The sequence below is a fragment of the Rissa tridactyla genome, chromosome 7 (assembly GCF_028500815.1).
Source record: "Rissa tridactyla isolate bRisTri1 chromosome 7, bRisTri1.patW.cur.20221130, whole genome shotgun sequence".
NCBI classification, from domain to species: Eukaryota; Metazoa; Chordata; class Aves; order Charadriiformes; family Laridae; genus Rissa; species Rissa tridactyla.
In genome coordinates this window covers 2,779,905-2,799,688 of record NC_071472.1, presented here as the reverse complement: position 1 = coordinate 2,799,688, position 19,784 = coordinate 2,779,905, and the positions used below count along the sequence as shown (strand labels likewise).

The 19,784-nt window shown below is 43.3% G+C and overlaps 1 protein-coding gene across 1 annotated transcript in view; it reads left to right on the top strand.

Moving 5' to 3' along the window:
• Positions 1 to 14,580: 14,580 nt before the first annotated feature.
• LYPD6B (LY6/PLAUR domain containing 6B) overlaps positions 14,581 to 19,784 on the top strand; it is a 39,917-nt gene continuing 34,713 nt past the window's right edge. The window contains exon 1 of the mRNA XM_054209254.1: positions 14,581 to 14,716. The gene's annotated coding sequence lies outside the window, so the exon portion shown is untranslated. The remainder of the gene's footprint in view (positions 14,717 to 19,784) is intronic.

Genomic DNA, 19,784 nt, shown 5'->3' with positions numbered 1-19,784 from the left:
CTGCAGCCTCTTTCATAAATACAGTACTGGTAATCCCAGATGCTCAGATAGTGAGTCAAGTTTCCCTCCCTCAATAAACATGTTTTTGCTTAAAATAATAAAATATTAAATGCTGAGATTGCTCTTTCTCAGGTTGGTTTTGAACCTCTAAGTATAAACTTTTCAAGCTTCCTCTGTAACTATGAACCTCCTGGTTGTGGCACCCCGTTCTGCCTCTCCTCAGGTGAGTTTTTCAGAAAAGGGCACAAATTTAAACGTTTACAGTGCCAAAGAATATGGTCATCCCTTGCATTTGAGAACACGTACACCAGCTCGGAGAAAGAGAATTAAAAGGTGAAAGAGTTTGTCCTCGTGATGGTGCGACAGCCTCGCATCCCTCGTGCCAGTGGGTGCCCAGGCTGTGCGCAGCAGCGCAGTCCTGCAGGTGAATTCCAGAGGTAATTGCAGATGGATGTTTTATAGCATGGATGAAGGGAGTTGTCCTGTTTGGTACACGGCTTGGTGATTCATCAATCTTTACGTGGTAATACTTTTGCTCTTCTAGTCAATCCACAATTAACTGCGCTACCAGTGTTGCTGATGAGAGTCTTTCCCTCTTCTCGTCATGCGTTACTTGCTGTAAGTCAATTAGCATTTCCCAGCGTGATAATTGCAGCACTCTGTTCATAGCCAGTCTCATCCTCTCAGTGACATCCCTTCCAGAGCAAGATAATCTTAGGGCCTTTTGCCTTAGCCTGGTTTTGTCAGAGCCGTCTCTCCTCAAGCCAGCTTGACATGTGGCATTCTGGCTGCGTGACGTTAGGAGTCAGGAGTCTGGTAAATCCTGTAATCAGCTTATATAGGATGGATCCCGCGCGTTGATCCTCGAAACACTTCTCATGAATTCCATCCTCTGGCTGGCACCAGGTGCTGGATGCTTTATCTGGCAGAAAGAGATGAGGGAGAGCGTAGCCAAGGTGAGGGTAGATATGGTCTCTCTGTCAGGGAGGCGTGCAATTTGCCAAAGTGCAAAGTGCTGCGGGGGAAAGAAGCTGTGTTACAAGAACGGGCGCCTTTTCCTGCAGCCTTGGGAACTCTGTAGAAGAGACACCTGTACCTTGCTAACTCGTGGGTTGACTCATGCCACGCAGTCAATTTATTATGATCTCTTCCTGCCCTGTTTTCCATTTGCCCAAGCTTCAGTTGTGGGTGAAGAGATAGGGGATGTTTCCTTTTACACTGTTGACACAAGTTGTGTCAATTATGTAGGAGAGCCCTGCCCGAAATCAGGAGTTGTGAACTTAGGTTGTGAACCAGAAGTCACCAAGACCAGACAGACTCTTCCAGTGCAGGCAGCAGGTAAGGCACTCGGCAGCAGAGGTGAGGGAAAGAGCATACTAAGTATACTCAGGGTGCTTAATGTCTCTCAAGGAGGGCAAGGTCGTTGAAGGGTGAGGAATCTTCCAGGGCTGTCATTTCCCAGTCCAAATGGGCCCTAAGCTGCACCAGAAACACCCGCTCACCTCCCCTCTACCGTACTACTTTGAGGGGTTCCTTAGAACAAAAGCCCTCCCTCTCCAAATAAATTCTGATACTTGAGAAAATTCCCCCCCCTTTTTTTTGTTTTAAGTCTAAATTCCTCGGTATTTTCTTTCCTTCCTTCATATCCATTAGCTGGATTGTGTAGATTCAAAGGAAAGGAATGCTTCCGTTATTCGTGTGTGTGACTCAAAGGACTTCTGGATGAGGGGCATGGCCAGCAGTTCAGAAGCGGTGAAAAGGTACGTACGATAGTGCCGCGCCAATAAGCTTCAGAAGGAATTTCAGATTGCAGCTTTCCTTTAAGGACTGAGTTGTATTGTATGATGCGTCTGTTGTTGGCAGTTATTTTTCCATTAATTGCTGTGAGAATCTTTTAGTCTAAAGAAGAGGCTTCATCTTCTAGACTTTGCCCATGCTTTCGGCAGAGATCTGAGTAGCGGGCTGGTTATTGCGATGCCAAATGCTGAAATGAACTGTTGCATTTGCTGTTTTTCTCACTCAGAACCTGGCGCCCGTGAGGAGCCAGAACACGAGGCACGAGCTACGATCATTGAAACGGCACCACTCGAGCTACGGCAGCAAAGCTGGATTGGGATTTCTTGTTTCTTGCCTGAAGCTTTGGGCTTTTTGATGTACCGGGTTTGAACTGCAGGCTTTGGCGAGGAACCAAATTAGGGTAAAATGGCGTTCTTTTGGTGGTTTTTGTCTAGATGTTGCTTTGATCTTTAAAAAAATCTAAACTGTTGTGTGAAACCTGCTTGAAATAAACTTAAAAAACCCATTGTTATATCACTTTACGGATCTGGAAATGGGGCAGTAAAGGATCAGAAAGTGTTTTGGTTAACGGATCTAGGCTTTAGCTACGTTCTGCCCACCAAGAAGCCCGGCACCAGGGGATTCCTTTAGGGTGAGCTGAAAGAGCCTTTGTTGATCTGGTTGAAGATGTCCCTGCCCATGGCAGGGGGGTTGGACTAGATGGGCTTTAAAGATCCCTTCCAACCCAAACCATTCTATGATTCTGTGACTTGCTGAATGGTTCTAGACAGGTAATTTATCTTCTTTCTGCCTATCGATTGTCTCATTATTGGGAATAATGATGACTTTTCTATTTCTATCAATTGCTGTGAAAATTGATCGGCTTGTAAATAATTCTCAGTGCAAACAGCCCTGCAGGGGTAGCATTATTAAGGGTGCCGGTTTCACCCCAAGAAATGCAAGCACATGGAGCTTCCCCATGTTCCAGTCTAACCAGTGCCTATGGAAGGCGGAATTTGCTCCTATTAGAGATGGCCGTAGGTGAAGTGTCAGCAATGGGGAAGTCTGGGATGAAGGTTTCCACTTGAAAGTTTCTGTAAACCCTGTAGCATGTCTAGAAAAAGTTATTTTCAGTGTCAGGTAGTCCATCTTTAAACTAGATTATCAGAGCATTTAAAAAAAATTCTGAACTCTGTTTCCCTTTCTGTTTTGTTTTTTTTTTCCCCACAGTCCATAAGATGGTTTGATAACAAATACCATCTGTCTAAAGTGTGGTGAGAAAAAATTACCTCCTTATTTGAAATGCTCATTGAAATGAAAAAACCCACATTGTACTGTAGCGGTGCCATTTATTAATGAGTGAGTCACGTAAAGTCACTTTGCTGTGGAGTGGGACCTCACTAGAAGTCACAAAAGTTATTTTGAAGCTTATACATGCGACACGTTCTCTGCTGGTTGAACCCCATCCCTGCCCCCCGTGCTCTTGCTGGAGAATTGTGGAGTCTCAGATCTAAGGACAGGGCTGCGTTTTGTAAACATTCCCTACGCCCTCGCAGTCTAAATGTGCTGGCTTGGCCGAGAACTGTAATTTAAGTGTTTAAGCTAACCCAGCTCGTTTGAACCGTAATGACTTACAGAGCAGTCAGGTCATTATCCCGGAGGTGACCGTCTGAGCTGGGGAGAGGTGGAGGGAGGGGTGGCCAGGGCCAGGGGGTGTTTCCACGGGCAGCTCTCAAGCCCGAGGATGGTCCACTCCGTCCTGCAGGATCTGTCTGCTGGCTAGTAGCTTTGTGGAAAGAAGTCTTTATCCTTCATTTTTTAAAAATAGGAGTACGTGCTGACAAGCAAAACGAGAGGAGATGCTTGCAATAAATAGGTGAAAAATCAGAGGTATCAATAGGTTGAACTTACTGCTTACTCAAAATTTTGAAATACAGTTGTGTTCACACTCTTTATTTGTTTTGCTCATAAATCAGTGTGTCTGTGAGAACCGTTTTCTTTCCTACCTCAGTCAAAGTGGCCTTGTTGTGTCTCTATAAAGAAATGGGTCCAGCCTCCTGTGTAGCCTCGGAAGATTACACTGGTATTTCCAAATGATAGAGAAGCTAAGACTGAAATCCTGAGGCCTATCTTGGGTTATATAGATTGAAAACTAACACCAGTTGCAGGAGTAATACTTGATTTGTATCTATATATATTTGCCCTAAGTTTAAATGCAAGATACTGTAATTTCTGCCTGTTATTTAAATGGAAATTTAACAAACAGAAAGCCCTCCATAAAACAATCGCTGTCTTTGGTGGTCTGGAGGCCCTTGGTATAATAATAATAATCCTTTCCAGAATTGCTCCATGAAATCTTGTGGCGTACGCGTAGATAATCTCTTATTTGTACCTGAAATACCATGTCGCGTTCGAGCCCTGGACTGCGGAGTGCGTTTCGCAGTTTGGGAGAACCGGTTGCCATCCTAGACTGGCTCATCATCTTAGGTCTGTAAAGCTGCCTCTGGCAGTGATGAATAACTAACGCTCGAGGGAAGACTAATATCCTCTATTATGCACCTACCCAATTGGGCAATGTCAAAAACAGAAAGATGGGCGTAAGATTATCTGTCTGACCCCTGCGGATCATGCCCTGAAGTGTGGTGATTACCCTTCTCAGAGTCTAAACACGCATAAGTGCAGATGGTAGTAGTTACAGTCATCTAATCCTTTTTTTGAAAAATGCTGCCCCGGCTTTGTCTTGATGTGAATAAACCTGTTGCGGCAAATTACACTAATTCAGAGCTCAACTTAATACAGAGAAATGGAACTAAAAGCTTATGAAATAGAGGGAAATACAGGCATATGTACCTTGTGTCACTGAGCTTGCTAACACAAGCGTTATGTGTATCCTCTCAGTGCTTAAAACCTTGTTTACAGGTACTGGTTTTCCCTTAAACTTCATTTAAGGCCAGATATGAAGAGTTTTCGTGCCTATGTAAGGAGCAGTTGCTAGATGTGAGCTTGAAGTGTTGACGTTATCTTCTTTCAGTCGGTAACTAAGAAAATCCGTTCTGGCTAGAGTTTCGATGGGCCAAGGCCAACTGTAGGAGGTTTAATAAGGCCAAGTGCCGGGTCCTGCATTTCGGTCACAACAACCCCAAGCAACGCTACAGGCTTGGGGCAGAGTGGCTGGAAAGCTGCCCGGCAGAAAAGGACCTGGGGGTGCTGGTGGAGCCAGCTTGACACGAGCCAGCAGTGTGCCCAGGTGGCCAAGAAGGCCAACAGCATTCTGGCTTGTACCAGGAATAGCGTGGCCAGCAGGAGCAGGGAAGTGATGGTGCCTCTGTACTGGGCACTGGTGAGGCCTCACCTCGAGTGCTGTGTCCAGTTCTGGGCCCCGCTGTACAAGAGGGACATTGAGGTGCTGGAGCGTGTCCAGAGGAGAGCGACCAGGCTGGGGAGGGGTCTGGAGACCAGGGCATGTGAGGAGAGGCTGAGGGAGCTGGGCATGTTTAGCCTGGAGAAGAGGAGGCTGAGGGGAGACCTCATTGCCCTGTACAACTACCTGAAAGGAGGGTGCAGAGAGGTGGGTGGTGGCCTCTTCTCCCAGGTGAATAATGACAGGACCACAGGAAATGGTCTGAAGCTGCGCCAGGGGAGGTTTAGATTAGATATCAGGAAGAATTACTTTACTGGAAGAGTGGTCAGGCACTGGAACAGCCGCCCAGGGAGGGGGTTGAGTCCCCATCCCTAGAGGTGTTTAAGAAACGTGTAGATGTGGCACTTCAGGGCATGCTCTAGTGGCAGAGATTGTAGGGGGTTTTTTTGTGTGTGTGTATTGTGTGTGTGTTTTGTGTGTGTTGCACTCGACGATCTCAAAGGTCCTTTCCAACCATGAAGATTCTATGATTCTGTGATTCTTATGGCCACGTTTTCCTTAGCTCATGGCTGTGTGGCAGCAGAGTGTCGGGTGGGTGTTCAGGTCCCGGCACTGTTGAACTTGGGCTCATCGTTTTTCCTTGAAGTCCACTGTCTCCATCTGCTGTGCCTGGCTCAAGTCATGCAACGTCTTCCTTAGACTCATCATTACAGTTGTTTCTGTAGTTTCCAGCTTTTCGTGGTTGCGGGACTGCGTGGGATAATCCTCTCATTGGCGTTTCATCCAAGAGTGGGAGAAAATTACCAGATGCTTGATCTCAGCTGCCCAGGGTAATGTGTCTGCTCCAAAACTTGAGTCTGCTCAAAGGGCACGTCCTGTATCCATCCTTTAAAACTAAGTCTACAAGTCAAACATTAAAAAAAAATAAGATTACAGTGGTTCTTCTCTCTTTGGGACTGTCAGAGAACAGACTGGTTTCCTGACACTGGTGCAGCACTGGGATTATAGAGTAAATAGTGAATTTTATTTTATGTGGTATACCTGAAGATGTGACCCTTTCTTAGTCTCTTTTTGGTACATGTCAATCTAACATTCCACCTCTGGGGTGCTCGTTCAAGGTAATGGTGTCTCATGTGCCTTATATGGTTTGTAGAATCAAATTAGAGGATGTTTATATGAGCATATAAAAATTATTTTCAAGTCTATAACAAAAAGCTACAGCACAGATTCTGCAGAAGTCAAGAAAGTGGTTTGTCCGAACAAGCCAGAGGTGAGAGATACTGGCACAGCGGCTGCTCCTCTGGGATATCTGTTATTAAAACACCACGTGTCTGTAAGGGCTGGGGAATCGCCCTGTGCAGAGCTAATTCTGGATGCTGATTTCAGCCTTGGGCTCCATTCTGTTCCTCTTAATTTTTAATTTTTTTTGAGATTATTACAACACTGCCCGATATCAATCTAGTCTGATAAAATTCAAGATTCGCAGCACAGAAGGGAAAGATTATTGGGAGTTTGCCGTTTCAGGAAAGAGCCTTCCTGTGTTTTTTGTTGTTGGTGGTTTGGTTTTTTGGACAGTCACTGCTCCCTTGGGAACTTCTGCCGAGGATGCTCAGCTCTCCCCTGCGTAGCTCCATCTCCCGTGTCAGCCTGTCATCTTACCGAAAACTTGCTTCTCCTGTCTCTTCTAGCAGGCGATGACCCGTATTTGGGCCAGTACTTGCTAATAACTCTTTGAATAGTGATCTTCTAATAGCACCTCACTGAAGCTACAGTAGTGACTACTTGTCACTGGGCAGCTGATAATATCATTTGTTTAATGAATGACTGTTGGATTTAATTTAGTCCGGGTTTTTTAATATTTTTTTCCGCTTTTTAATAAGGAATTTTCTCTCATCAGATGCCATGAAATCGATACGCTCTGACTCAATAATTATGTTTCACATCAAGTTATTTTGGTGTAACAAAATAAATCCAAGGGACTTATTGCTTTAATATGTGTGTATTATTACCAAAACACTAATCGAAGTAAGCAGAATGTTTTTCGTTGAGGTATGTACTGTGGTTTTATGGGAGTTTTTGTTAAACGGTGGAACAGGATTTGAAAATTCTCAGTCGTTCATTGGGTAAAAAAATGAAAAGGATCATAAAGTGTGAGGCTTTAGAAAAGCATCACCGCTGGGTTCAGGAGGACTTGCTTACCTCTTTCTTTATAACATTTCAGACTTGACTATTTGGCGTCATTTATATTAGAGGAAAAAGGCAGAAATACAGCACCGGCCACTCTGCTGGGCAGACGGCTGACCGGAGGCAATGAGGAGCAGTAAGTTGTGTCAGCGTGTACAACAAAAAACCAGTCCTGCTCAGGGGAAACGCCGACTACAGCGTTTCACTACTTCTTCCCTTTCAGCCTGCCCACATCCAGTAAAGTTACCGTTTCTGTACTTTCTCGGTACTAAACCTTTTGGTAGCCTGAGGAGCGCGACCAGACTCTGCTACCAGCATCCTTACGCCAGTGAGGTTTGTGGGAGAGAGGGTGTGGGCGCATTCCTAAAGCTATTTTGTGGTTCCCACCTGCCTCGGCTCTGTTGATTCCGTACAGTTCTTTTGCAAGCTGGATTGTTCAAATGATCCAAGTTCAAAATAATCCTATTCAGAAAGAAAATTCCCGTCTTTCCCTCCTTGCGATGAATCGCGCATTCGGAGAGATTACCAGATTTATGAGACTACGGCTACAAAGAATTTACACTGACACAAATTACATCTAGTGTGGAAAAAACTTAAAATAGGTGTTTAAAATATTAACGAGGTATAGAAGAGCTGCAGATTTACAGCTAATCTGCACAGACTTGAAAATATCTCTTCTGTGAAGCACCAAAATGAGGTTAATAATTACAGTATAATTAGACAAGAAGAAAAATGTGTCAAGTGAGGTAGGATTTCTGCCTCACTAGTTATAGGAGAAGAGAGATTTGGTGTGCAGAACAGACTCACACCTTTTCTGAGAGAATTATGTAGAGGGCTGAGAGTGTCATTTGAACTGTAGGCTGTAATACCTAGGAGATACTTAGAGTAAGAAGTTTTTGTTTCAGCCAGCCTGCTAATTTAACTAAAATCTGCATGGCTTCTTTTTTTTCTTTTAGAGGCAGAGATTAGGGGCTATCATTGCCCGCTTCGAGTCCCGCCAGGCACCATGAATTCTGTGCTAAATCAAATTGGAATTCAGGGCATCTGGTGTTCAGGCTCACACCAGTCCTCTATTTTTCCTCCATCAATACTGCGAATAACGAGCTTTTTGAAAGTGTTGGATATTAGGACTTTCAGCTAATAACACTTCCTGAGACTACTATCCTATCGTATTCTCTGGATATGTGATATATGTCTACTCAGTACTGCATCATCTTGATACGGACTTGTCACTGTTGGGTATCTAATGTGAAACATGATGGAGTGGAATACTTCTCATAAACAGAATATCTGTTTATATAGAGATATTTCATTTGTGTTACCCCAGCTATCTTCCTCATGTCCAAGCTAATGAGTTATGATCGTGTTACATGGTCCTTCTTGTTTTGTCACAGTTTGGGCAATAGCTTATTTATTTATAAGAAAGTGCAAGTAGTTCCTGGGTTCTGAGGAACTAAGCAGATTATGTTTTCAAAATAATGAAGATATCAGTTAATATTGTTTATAGATTTGTCTTGCAGAGAATCAAAATACAACGAGTTTGTGTCAGTCTAGCAGCTGCCATCTTGGATGGTGCCATTCGTCTTGAACTGGAAGCTTCTGGAGGTACAACCATGAGCTTGAGTAGGAGATACCCGCTCAGAGTCACCAGTGAATTCACCTTACGTCACCTGCACACTTGTAGCTCATGGGTGCCACAGGGCAGTGGTGTCAATGATCACGGTGCTTGGTGCTTGGCTGGGGTCGGGAATGGTGTGAATGCTGAAGATGGATGATCCTAGAATCATAGAATGGTTATAGTTGGAAGGGACTTTAAAGATCATCTAGTTCCCCTCCCCCCGCCCTGGGCAGGGACACCTCCCACTAGACCAGGTTGCACAAAGCCCCGTCCAACCTGGCCTTGAACACTTTGAGGGGTGGGTGGTTGGTTGTTGTTCATTTTTTTATTGTGGGTCTGCTTCTATGCATTTCACCACGATGTGTCCTTCCTCAGTGATACTTGCCAACTGTAATCATGCCTGGTTGTGACTGTAGGATTGATTGTTTTGTGTAAACACAATTTCTTTATATGTAAAGATTTAGACATTCCACCTGCTTGCCAAGATTCAGAATCTCAGTTCCCTTAGAGCAATTCCTCAGCTATTGTGAACGTCCTGAGAGAATGCTGAAGTAGACTTTACTCCCTTTCCTGACCAACATTGACTTTAGCAACGCCCTAGTGATTTGACAAATAGATCGCTGTCTGATGGGAAAGAACTGTTTGCTGTAGTTCAAAGCCAGATTTCAGAGGTATAGAAAAATATTTCACTAAGAATTAACAGGAGAGGAAGAAAAGGCATTTGCTGACGTACTTTATTGCCACAGGACTTATTTTTCCCTGTTAGAACTTAGCAAGCCCACCACCTAGTAGGGCAAGCTTTAAAAGAGGATAGTTATTAATTATGGATTTTGGATAAAGAGAGGTTTCTTACCTTTCATTATTTACGCCAAAAGATACAGAGTGTAACAGAAGTCACATCAAGTGTTTTAATGCAATGCATTTTTTCTGTGTTGTGTAAGATACGCAACTACCCAGATTTTTTTGTCTGCATCAGTATTTGTATTTCTGCATCGATGGAGCACTGGCACAGTTTCCCAGGGAGGTTGTGGGGTCTCTCTCCTCCTTAGCCAGATTCAAAAACCATCTAGACATGGTCCTGGACAAGCAGCTCCAGGTGGCCCTGCTTGAGCAGTGGGGTTGGACAGGATGACTTCCAGAGGTCCCTGCCAACCTCAGCCATTCTGCGATTTGGTGATCAGGTGGTCGGGTTTGAGTAGTTTTTGGAAGGAATCGTTTATGTGCTGACAGTCCTACAGGAGCTTGCTCACGGGTCTGGTTGGGATTGAATTAATTTTCTTTGTAGCAGCCCATATGGTGCTGAGTTTTATATTTGGGTCTAAAACATTGTTGATAACACACCCATGTTTTGGCTGTTTCTGAGCAGTGCTTGTACAGCATCACAGGACTTCTCTCTTTCTCGCTCTGGCTGGTGGTGGGTCGGGAGCCGGGAGGGCACACAGCTGGGACAGCTGACCCCAACTGGCCAAAGGGACTTTCCACACCATATAATGTCACGTTCAGCAATAAAAACTGGATGGGCGTCATCTCTTCAAGGTAGATGTTGCCCAGGGAGCGCCTGGGCATTGGTCTGCTGGTGGGAAGGGTGAGTGATCGCCTCTGCATCACTTATTAAACTTCCTTTAACTTGACCAATGAGGTTTTTCTCACTTTTTCTCTTCCAATCCAATTCTCTTCCCCATCCCACTGAGGCAGGGAGAGAGCAAACCTCAGCTGTCTGGGGTCAATCAGCCACGGGGTTACAGGAGGAAGAGGGCAGAACTGAGAGAGGGACTACAGAACCTAAACCTCGTGTTGCTGTGGGTACCTAATGACTTGGCAGCGTACAGATCCAAAGACTGCGTTATTAGTTGTGTAAGGCAGGCAAAGCTTCGTGTGAGAGCCTTGCACCATTCTGCATCGCTTTTCCAACCTTACCCGCTGTCGAGTTGGCTTGCCGTTGGTGTGACCCACCTGGGAGAAGAAAAGTAATGAAAGTAACCAACTTTCTCCCTCTTGGTGAGACAGTGGGACTAATCTATAGCATTTCATCGCTTAACTTTCAGAAGGGGAGTGGCTTTCGGGGACATTTCACTTCTCTTTTGCATTTTCAATGAAGCAAGTTTTAGAAGTGACTAGTGCTTTCTGGAGTGTTAGACACACAGCAACAGCTGATACCTTGAACCTCTTGCATGTTTTGTGTTCCAGCTGCTCTTGAATTGTCAAACCACTAGCTTCCATCCCTTCCTCGCAAAATAAGACCTTTAAAGCCTTTAGTCATTGCAGCTGTAGGGTGGAACGCTGCCTCCCAAAAAGCTGGATGACAAAACTACCTTTGGCTTGAAAGAGGCTGTGTTTTCAGTTCTTTTAAAAAATGCACAGGGCAAACAGCAAGTCTTCTGATGCCGTAATTCAGTAGAAAATGCTTGAAGAGCTACAGTATGGGTCAGGTTTTTAAATAGATGTCAGCTTTTGAAGTCAGATCTTTTGAAAAATCAACACAGAAATATAACGATAGTAGGTACAGGGAATCAAAAAGTAACAGGGCCACTTTTAGTTGTTTTTAAGGGTTGATCTGTCTTGGAAAAATGTCCTGTGGCGTCCAAATGCCGGAAAATGTCATTGGGCACATGAATTTATTTATGAACTTTCTTTGTATCCCGCTGTCATGCTAGAGTAAGTACAATTAGAGATGGATCCTGGGATTTTGCAGGCTGAGCGAATGCATTGTGTACACTCTTGACAGTCACAGATATGCACGTAGGATAATTTTTAGTCAGCGCAGAATGAGAAGGAAGTATCTCCTCTCCTTTCTTGCCTTGGGCAGCCTTGCATTATTTCTAGGGACAGCTCTGACTTGAGCATTCAGAAATGGGGGAGTGAAAATGGTTTTGAGGGTTGACCTCAGGGCCCGGAGGTCTTGGGAAGGATGCACTCTGGGGCCGTTTCAGTGGCTTATCAGGGAAATAGTAGCATGGCTGTTATAAACCATGGAACGGGGCACTTAGTGCCTCTAGTTCAAATTGACGGACAACCATGAGAACATGGTGGTTCCTCTGGCTGGTGGCCAGAGGGGACTACAAAGGCTTGTTCAGAGTAAGAATCCAGGATATTGCGGGCTTCCCCTGGATGTGTACTCAAGAAAATAAATAGTGCCGATACACTTGTCGTACTGGCATAATGTTTCCAAATTGCTTTTTTCTAATTTTATTAATTGTGGTAGTAACCTAGCTGAGTATGTTTAACTGTGGAATCCTGTGTACGCTTGAAGACCTTTGATCTTTTAAAGGATAGATGAGTTAAGCCTCTAGTTATTTCTAGGGTTTCAGGGTTTTAAAAACATATTTCCATCTTCTTTAATGTTGCCAAGAATGCAGCCTTGCTTCTGTGATGGTGAGAATGTCCTGTTTGTATTGCTCTTCTCACAGAGGGTTTCATTTATTCTGTGTGGATATAAAACAATTTTTTCTCTGGTAGTATCCAGATGTTGGGAGGTGGAAGGTGCATGTTTATTAAAGATTTATCACAAAGCCACTTCTATATGTGGCTTTGTGAGTTGTCAGTGTAGCTTGACCACCATAGTGAAGTAATTATGTAGTGAACTATTTTAAGAACAATGTGTAATTGCAAAAGAAATCTCTGCTTGTGTACTTAGTTGCCAAAATAAAGGGAATTGAGATCTGCTCTGAATTGTCAGAATACGCTCTTAACTAGTTAAATCCATGTTTACAACCCTGCCTGTGGTTAACCACCCATAGATAAGATCATGGGCTGTCTTGCTGTGAGTACTAAGGTGTAAAGGATTGATGATACAATTCACATTTAAATTACTTTTATTTGTGCTTTATTTTTTTCTGTTGTCTTTGGCTTTGAGAGGAGCTTTCTGTGCTGTGAGGAATCTTACCGGTTTATTAAGCGACTGTTTCTCGGAATAATCCGTTGTAGCTGGAAAGGTAATAACTGGCCTCCCGTAATACTACACGACACTGGTTTCCTGCAGTGCATCCACAGAAGAGGCTCCAGTGGTTGACGGCTCCGATAATGTGCTCAATCACATGTCTGGACATATGCACGATATGAAACTTGAAACTTGGCAGTATATATGCAGTTTTAAGTCAACAGAGCTAAAAGCAGCCACAGTGCATCTCTTGAACTGCTGTTCCTTTTTCTTAGTTATCACGGAAAAGCAAAGAGAATTTATTTCAAGTGCTACCTTAATCTGGGCGTTGTCCTACCTATTAGCATAAATCTTCAGTTTTCACTGTGTACCAGGTAAAACTGGTATTTGAGCTGGAGCATTTGGGGTACGCCACCAGGGTCATCATGTTTTAGTACTAGTTATTTTACCAGAGAAATCGCAGTGTGTATACGTGTGTGTGTGTCCCCACATATTAAAAAATTCTATAAATTTTTTTTAGCAATATAGTATAAAAATTGTTAAGAAATGCATTAATAGCATTCAGTCAAATTAGCTAGGCAGATGAGTGGGTGTCCTCCACCAGACTTTAGCCTGCTGCAGAGCTGTTCTGCAGAACAAATCTGAAAAATAATAATCTTTGCAGGTAAGTTTCTAGGTCATCTCTTGTGGAGCATAGTTCTTAATGTATTTCCATTTGTAACCAGGCATTTAAATAAAGGATTTTGTTAGGAGCATCTTCAGGATTCGATTTATCCCCAAAACAATGGCAGTAATAGGAATTGTGTGGAGTGTGGCGAGTACCCAGATTTAGACTAGATACAAGGAAGAAATTGTTTGCTGTGAGGGCGGTGAGCCCCTGGCCCAGGTTGCCCAGAGAAGCTGTGGCTGCCCCATCCCTGGAGGGGTTCAAGGCCAGGTTGGCCGGGGCTTGGAGCAACCTGGGCTGGTGGGAGGTGTCCCTGCCCAGGGCAGGGGGTGGCACTGGATGGTCTTTAAGGTCCCTTCCAACACAAACCATTCTGTGATTCTATGTTCTTTCATTTTCACCTGTCTGCTTGATTATAGCGCTTTTGAGCTCTTCTTGTGCTTTGCCATGCCGGATACTTTGGTTGGGACTGTGGATAAGATTTACATTTCTTTGGTCAGCCTCAGCACCGCTGCTCCCTTGCCTGCAATGAACAGCATTTCTTCCGTGGAGCGGCTCGTGGCTCCGTACCTACTGTTAGCAGTGTTATGGATTGGGAATTTTAACGTCAGCACTGTGGTTGGAGTAGGATGTAGGCATCGGTGAAAGACGAGCTTCCCGCGTGGGAGGGAATGTTTTGCATGCAGGGATTATGGAACAGCTCCCAGTCCAACTGGTCCTACTCTATCTAGAAATAACATACTATGTGATGGGTATAAAAGTATGACTGTCTTTATTTTTAAAGTTGTCCACTGGAATCTGACCCACTGGAAATTAGAGGCGTACACCTGCAGAGAATTTACATGTGAGAGAAGGAGGATGTTTAGCTCTTTTGGCACTTAAGATACAGCCTGGCTTAAGCTGTATTTATTTATTTATTAATAGGCGATAAAGCCACCTGGTCTTTATTTCAGAACGCTTAAAAAGTGGCCATTGGTGAGCCTGGATTTTCTAGGATACCGTTTCCTTGGTGGCTTCTGTCTCTGTGTCTTATTCATGTTATATTTTGTTTCTCTCCATAGCGGGCTTCGTGCTAAAGTGCACGTGCTGAAGAAAGTCTCTGTGGCACCCCGTGGGATTTGGCATTCTGCTGTGAGGATTACTGCCGGGAGATGCCTGGCTAATTCCCAGTGCATACTGTTCCCACAGACAACCTGGAAATGGGTGCGGTTGACGTGCGCAGTAGCAACAAAGGTATGAAGCTGGGATTGCCTTCTGGAATGGCAGCGCATCAAAGGGCTAGGAAAATCTATAAAATGAGCAATAAAATCACTTTGAAAGTTTCAGGTTTACTCGTTTTACTACTGCAGGAAAATGCTTGTAACGTATATACACGTAAACCACATTGGTTTATATTGTGAATATAGTACGTATTCTTTGAAGAAGAAGATAAGGGGAAATCCCTTCAGAACTCTTACAGTAACTGTGCTCCTTTAAACGGGTTATTTTCTTCTGGGACCATCTTAAACTCTTGTTTTTTCATGTTTCTTTAGCTGAATTGCTTCCTTTCTGTATGAAGGATGCAGTAGTTAATCAACTTCTAAGTCTGCTTGGAAGAAGGTTAATTGTTAATCACTATCAACAACACTCAAGGGTGTCTGAACTAATTTGGTGAAATGCATTTTCCCTGCAGCAGCAAGTGCTGCGTGTTTTCCGCAGTCTGCTATAGTAGACATCCATTATGCAGCTTTGACATGTGGCTAAATCCACAAAAACTCTGATGTGTGTTTCAAAAATAGCCCTTAAAATGGTATGAAATCAAGGAAATGCTGCGTGGAACCATAACATCAGTGTACCAGTGGTTATGTTCTATATGTCTTACTAACACAAGGGAATTCACGGCAGCTGTCAAGGGCCTACATTCTACCTGTGGGAAGATGCCTGAAGGTATGCAGAAGAGGGAGGCTAGGGAAATACAGGTTTTTAAACATTGACTCTGTTGGAAATGTGGAGCTTTATTCTTGTTTACCAGAGGCGTTTATCTTCACTAGAAATTCAGATGTTTTATATACCAAAGTCATTGGATAAAAGAGTTGATAACTGAAACAAAGCCTGGAATGCAGATCTTCCTCCTCCCAGGTGATCGTCTGCTGCGCGTGTGTGTGTAGTCTTTCTGTCTGCAGGATGGACCTTTGATGTTCCCTGCAAGGTGTATCAGTTTCAATAAGAGAGATCAAGAGCTTCCCGCTCTGAATGAACAGATCGGCTGTTGATAGAACGCTTTCTTGGAGAAATGGTGGTCTGAATCCTGGCAAGAATTAACCCAGATCTCCCACATCTGAGGCAAGTGTGCCACTTAACTCCCGTTGAATGGAGCCCTACCTCCAATTACTTCACCCCCCACCAGAAGAGAAGGAATCTGGTCTGAGTGCCATCTGGATCAAACCCCTCAGATGAAGCCCTCAAGAAGGGCTTGTGAATACAAGCGTGAGACTAAGCTGCAAGATGGGTTGGTAAGCTGCTCGGGCCTGCCAAAATTGGGTGTGCCTGAAAGCAAAATTTCCTGTGATTAGAGAATGGAAAACTTTGAGGTGCCTGGGGAATTCTGGTAGCAGCTGAGTGGGTGAATGTGAAGATTGCAGTTTTTCATTTGTGTGTCTACTCTGATTTTTAAATATATTTTTTTTTTTTGTGAAACATAAATTCCTTTTGTGAATGTAAACCTAGGTGCTCAAAAAAATGGCTGTTTAAGCTCTGTAAGAAAAATACCACGAGTCCATCTCATCAAAATCGGCTCAACTCTCTAACGCACAATCGCAGAAATAATTTCTGGTGGTGGCTTTATGTATAGGAGTGCCATACAGTTCATGGCTAATATCAGTTCTAACACAGGAATGGTTCGACTAGAGTTTGGTTTAGGCTTTTTCCAGTCTCTGTGTTGGTGAAGAAAGACTTAAAATGGAAGGATTAGCAGGTTGTGCCTGGGTGCATTCTCACACCCTGAGCATTGACGAACCACCCAAACGTCTCTCTCTGCTGGGCAGATCGACCTGTCAGTGTGGTGACCAGTGGTTTAGAAAGCTGGAATTTTTATATTCTATTTGAACAGAAAAGCCTGAAGCTGTGAATATGTATCGTGCAATGCAATACCCAATGGTGTATCAGGCACGGGGGAAGCTCATTGTGCCTGTAGCTACAATAGGATGTTAAATACCAGGGTTATTAATCTTTCCTCACCTTCCCTCACTACAAGAAACTTGTAGTCCATGTATTAATGTGTTTTTGTATGAGATTTAATTGCTCAGACTTGTAACGACTCAAAACTTAAGATCCCGTTTCCCACTGTGACTGGAGTCTTGAGAAATGGGTTCTATTTAAAAGCAGGAAATTGTTGTTTTGATTATATTACCTTTTCAGTGGCGTATGGAGGTTCATCTATTGTTGCTCAGAAGGGTAGTTTTTGAGGTCAGGTATTAGGTGGCAGAGAGCACATACACGTTGTAGTTGGCACCCCCAAAAACCAGCTGGTCCCCTCGTCTGTGTCTCTCGTGTGATAAGGGTGTTAATAACATAATGGATGTCAGGGTCTCCCTATTGAAATGGACAGGCTGTTCGGTTTCTGTGTTGTTTCTCCCGAGTGGTAGGTGCTGTCCATGGAGTTTTCTTTCCTTCTTGGCTAATACAATGAGAATTACCGCATAAGAAGAAATTACCATTTTCTGTAAAATCAGTGTAATTTGTAGAGCATTTTGACATCACACCATACAGTGCTGTTAGCGAGCTGACGGAGACGTGCAGTGGAGTGGGTCCCAGCCACCGGGGAAGCTCTGGGCTGTGCTGCGGCGGAGCGGCACGTTTTCACTCCACCTCCCACTCCCTTCAACTCACTCAAAAGATTTTTGGAATGTAAACTACATGAAAATCATTTCTCTGCAGGGGTATCTCTGCTATAGCTCTACTAGGTCTGGAATCACACAGTGAACTAAATCTAGCTTATCTTTGTATTGCTCTGATTAAGCCAAGCATCTAATTATATTCATAAATCTGTTAAAGTCAATGGGAAAGCCTGTGGCAGAGAGCTTCGCTGCTCTGGGATCTGCGTGAGGTTGACTAAAGAACACACTGGAAATTTACACTTTAGATGAAATGACGTTTTTGTTAATCAGCATTTGCTTGTGTGACATACATCAGCACCAGCCCTGAAGGTAAGATGTTTTATAGATGAGTGGAGACCAAGGCTCAGACTAGGGCAATGATTTTCCAGAAGTAAACTGCAGCCAGGAATGATGCTGGGAAGGGAATTCCAGAGTTCTGGCTTCCTGCACTTGACTTGAATCATGTCAGCACTATATTTGCTATCTTAAAGAAATTACCGCAATAAAACACCTTAATGTTTATCTTAACAAACATAATAAAGAAAGGTATTTCTTACAATAAAATATGATTAGACCTGTGGAAGAAATAATAGTCTCTAAATTAGCTTCAGATGAAGGCAAACTTCACCTTTTATTACGTGATTTTGGCTTTCCCATTGCATAAGCTGAAAGTAGCAATGATTATTTTTAAGAGTTAAAAAAAATTAAAAGGTTAGAAATTTTTTTAAAAGGTTTTGACATTCAATCTGTCATCATTGTCTTCTCAAGAATGCATGCAATGTTTTAAAAAAAAAAAAAAGAGAGGGTTTTGTTGAATGACATTGATCTTCTTTGGAGTTTTTGTTTGGTTTTCTGCTCATTAAGCTCCTGACATGGAAACAGACTTGAAAAGGCTGAGAACTATGACATTAAATGTAGCTTTCAGGAATGTCATCAGGTCTAGTAATAGAATATATACAGAACTTGATTTTTTTTTTTTTTTTTTAACAGCAAGAACCAATATTTGAAAGTAACGCTTTTCTTCTGTGCTTCTCTTCAAAGTGCAACACTCAGTATACCTTCAGAAGATTTATCAAATAGACTACTTGCAAGGTTTCATCTCAATTTTTGAAAATTAGTTTCAGTTCTTCGAGCCTATACCAACAACGTTGTTGTGGCTCAGTGCGTGCTGTTGAAAAGTGCACAGGACAGGAATGCATGAAAAAATGGAGTAGAAGCTCGTACTTGAGAAACAAACTGGCTGATGTAAACCTAAGTTTTCATGTTGAGTGACAAAAATGATAAACCATCCAGCAGGGATAGAGAAGAGGTGATAAAAGAAATAGTATGAGACGTAAATCGTGAGCTTTGTATATTTTCTCATTTAAAATAAGTATAAGCAATCGTATAGTTCGAATAACTCAAATTCGAAGGCTGTTTGTAATACAAAGCTAAGAAATTCATTACCAGAATCATCACTGGGTAATATGAAAAAGGGGAATCATTTATGGTTTTCTCCTAGAGCGTCAGAAGCAATGCCAGCCTCGTGTCCCCAGCACAACAGGGCGGTTGATGTGGGCAAAGACACCACAGACCAGCGGCTTCTCTGTGGTGGTTTTTGGAAGTTTCTGTGCAGTATTTGGCAGGGGTTGTTGCCTCTCAGCCACACGGCCCGTTAATAGGCTATAGCTATTCCTTTATATGGTGCCTATGGTGGCAAAAGTGGTTTGCATATGTACAGACCGCGCAGTGGGAGGGATTTCAGGGTTTTTTCTTTATTTGATGTTATGCTGAGCTTGCTTAGAAATATTTAGAATACCTGGCTCTTATATGACTATCCTTTTCTTCTTTTTTTTTTTTTTTTTTTTCTTTTCTTTAATACGGTTTTCTGGTACGTATTTATACCCAACCTGGAAGAAACCTAAGTAAGTGCCTTTTTGTATAGCCCTTCATGTCTTGGTTTCTGTAGCTGAGTGCCTTATAGTCGATGTTCTGCCGGCTGCCGGAGAGAGCTGCCAGTTGTTTCCATGTTCCCTCTCACCTTGGCTGGCCTCTTGCAGGGAAATGCTGGAAGTATTTTGCGTGGTTGTTGGGATGTTGTTTGTGAGTCCTCTCAGTGTTCCACGCCTTAATTTGTATTTTGGACATGGAAGCGAATTGGGGCAGTTAAAGTAGCTTAAATGTGTGCCTGCGTATCTTTTTGTGGTCAAAAAAACCCCCAAAACAACAAAACAACCAGCAAAGCCAAAGCAACCAAAACAACCACCTTTTTGTTTTGAAAGGCTAGCAAATCTTTCCCACAAATTAGATTCTCTTAGATTTTTATTTTGTTGTAATACAGCGTCTAGAACCAGACACCGCGTTTGTAGTGAAACTCATTTAGTGCAAACCAGGGACTCGGAGGTTTCGCCGGCGCTTGCCAAGGGTGAATGGGCCTGGGGAAGCGTCTGGAGGGAGACTGTGAAATT